Source organism: Triticum urartu, chromosome 6A (genome assembly GCF_056163025.1).
Source record: "Triticum urartu cultivar PI428250 chromosome 6A, HENAU_Tu73, whole genome shotgun sequence".
Lineage (NCBI taxonomy): Eukaryota > Viridiplantae > Streptophyta > Magnoliopsida > Poales > Poaceae > Triticum > Triticum urartu.
The window spans coordinates 579,750,646-579,753,780 of record NC_141878.1 but is presented as its reverse complement, the minus strand read 5'-3'; the positions used below and the strand labels follow the sequence as shown (position 1 = coordinate 579,753,780).

The 3,135-nt window shown below is 49.5% G+C and overlaps 1 pseudogene; it reads left to right on the top strand.

The window, feature by feature from the left end:
• Window positions 1-668: 668 nt before the first annotated feature.
• On the top strand, window positions 669-2,176 carry LOC147966603 (cinnamoyl-CoA reductase 1-like; annotated as a pseudogene).
• The last annotated feature ends 959 nt before the right edge of the window (window positions 2,177-3,135 follow it).

The window sequence follows — 3,135 nt, the reverse complement described above, 5'->3', positions numbered from 1 at the left end:
AAGTTGCGTCAGTTTTCATCCCGTTGAAAATAACTTTAGTGGTTTTTGTAGCGGACAAAGTACACTGTAAAGAGTTAATAAAGTTAGACCCGTTTAGCTATAAAAACATATACTTCTTTACCTGAACGAGGAAGTCACATTCAAACATACTCCCTCTGTTTCATAATATAAAAGCGTTTTTTACATTAGTGTAGTGTTAAAAATGTTTTTATATTATGGGATGCAGGGAGTAGATCGTAAAAAAGGAATCCAGGACATAATTCAATAGTAATACGGCGCAAGGAAAACCATCATAGGTTTTGTCATGCAACGATGACGCGCAAGGTGGTGGACCTTTCCGTGGCAGCAGGAAGGATTCGCTTCGCGGAAACGGAATCTGCCGTGCTCCAGTCCAATGTCGGCTGAGCCCCGAACCCACCCATCAGGTCGCGCCGCTGAATATTCAGTCGTTGGCTGGCTGCCTGGCTGTATCACTCCATAAACAAAACAAAACGAGCAGCAGCCTCCCCTCGACTCGCGCACGCGCTCGAGCCGAGGTAGTATTGCATCGCATGGCAGTTTTGTTGTGCTGTCGTGCAACGGTGCCACTACTTTTTTCAGTATAAACAGTGGAGCACGTTAACCGGACAGAACACACAAGCTCTCGATCCACAAATCATCATCATCAGCAAGCATCAAGCATCAATCTTGCATCAACATCGACATATTGATCGACCATGCCGTCGATTGCCAACGCCAGCGACAACGGCGAGCTGAAACAGAGGCAGCCGGAGAAGAAACTGGTCTGCGTCACGGGGTCGGGCGGCTTCATCGGCTCCTGGGTGGTCAAGGAGCTCCTCCTCCGCGGCTACCACGTCAGGGGAACCGCCACGGACCCGGTAAGTCACTGTTTACTTGCACCGTGCGGTCGGTCCATGATCGATATCGCTGAATTCTGTGGCTCATCTACTGGTGGCGTGGTTTCTGCAGCTGACCAGAAGAACGCGCACCTGTTGGCGCTGGAGGGCGCCGAGGTGAGGCTCACCCTGTGCCGCGCCGACGTCCTCGACTACCACGGCCTCCGCGCCGCCTTCCGCGGCTGCCGTGGGGTCTTCCACGTTGCCTCCCCTGTCTCCAGCGACCCTGTGAGTTCGCTTCCTCTGCTCCGCTCACCTCTTGGTGCGACCTTAACAAAGGGCGGCTTACTTACTGCTACATGTGTGTTGCTCGCTTGCAGGACCTCGTGCCGGTCGCCGTGGAGGGCACCAGGAACGTGATCAGAGCGGCGGCGGACGCGGGCGTGCGGCGGGTGGTGTTCACGTCGTCCTACGGCGCCGCGCACATGGACCCCAACCGCAGGCCCCACGCAGTGCTCGACGAGACGTGCTGGAGCGACTATGACTACTGCAAAAACACAGGGGTAATAATCCTCTCCTCCTCGCACCCGATCTTTCTCGCCTGTCAACTGAACTCACCGATCTTCGTGTGCATTGCAGAACCTGTACTGCTGCGCCAAGATGATGGCGGAGATCACGGCGACGGAGGAGGCGGCCAAGACGGGGCTGGAGCTGGCCGTGGTGGTGCCGTCCATGACCATGGGCCCCATGCTGCAGCAGGCGCTCAACTTCAGCAGCAGCCACGTTGCCCGCTACCTCACTGGCGCAAAGCCCACCTACCCGAACGCCGTCGCCGCATAGACCGACGTCCGATGTCGCCCAAGCACACCTCCTCGTCTACGAGCACCCGGATGCCCGTGGCCGGTACCTCTGCATCGGGACCGTGCTGCACCGCGCGCACTTCCTTCAGCTCCTCGGCGACCTCTTTCCTCAGTACAACATAACTGCCAAGTATGCAGTACAATAATATGAACCTGTTTGATTCGATTCTGGGCGTTGCGTGCTTGCTCACAATGGATTTCGTTGGCATGACAGGTGCGAAGAGGACGGCAAACCCATGTCGAAGCCGTACAAGTTCTCGAACCAAAGGCTCAGGGACCTGGGATTGGAGTTCACTCCGTTGAAAGAAAGCTTGTACGAGACAGTGATGTGCTTGCAGAAAAAGGGCCATCTTCCTCTCCCCATTGTTCCCATAGTACAGAAGCGTGCGTACTTGTAACAAGCCCATCTGATGAAACAACAAGAGCAAAGCCGCAGGAATAAAAGAAGATACTATCAGGATTTTGGAGCTTCAGCATAGAATTAATTGGGTATTTCTACAAAGCAAAGTGTGGCTTGTAAATAGAACTAAAACCACAACGAGTATTTTAGAAACGGAGGGAGTATTATTTATTGTGTAATGAATGTACTCCTACCCATTATTAATAAATTCTTCGTGTCCCCGAGAAAGAAAGAATGATATCGTAATTTTGGATCAATAGAGAAAAATGTGTCTTGCCCTTGCAAGTCTAATTTGTAGTATCTCCGTTTCTAAATATAAGTCTTTTTAGATATTTCTATAAAAACTACATACCGATGTATATAGACATAATTTAGAGTGTAGATTCACTCATTTTGTTCCGTATGTAGTTTGTATTAAAATATCTAAAGAGACTTATATTTAGGAACTGATGGAGTACACAAGTACCATAGAGTATTTGACTATCATGTTCCATTTTTTCTACTCTTCCAATTTATTTTCGTTTGGGTGGTCATGCTATTTTTTTCGAAATGGGGTGGTCGGGTCATGTTTTTTTTCTAGTTGCGATTATGAAGATGCAGCGATGGATAACGATGGTGAGATAACACACAGATTTATCATCGACAACAATTGTGTCGGATGCGTGAGATTACTGTAGCATCTCCAATGCGGGAATTTGGATGTATTGTCTCTTCTCAACAGTTTGACCAATGACTAGAGCCACTCAGGAGGCATCAACGGATACTCTTTGGTTCCGTGGACGGCCTTGGCGGTTGGGCTGCCGCGTGCATGGTTTTCAGCTCACATGGTTGTGTCCATGTCCAGTTGAATCGTGTGCATTGGATCTCTTTCTTGGTACAGCTGCAGCAGTTGTTCAACGTGGATCATCATTGCTCCTTTTGCTTCTTTTTTGTTGTTGTTGTTTTACATCTGCATAAGCATAGCTTCGGACTTTGCTTTGTGCCCGTGTCATCCTTTGTTTTGTGTTTCTAAAACTCTTTTTTTGCATATTCTAACCTT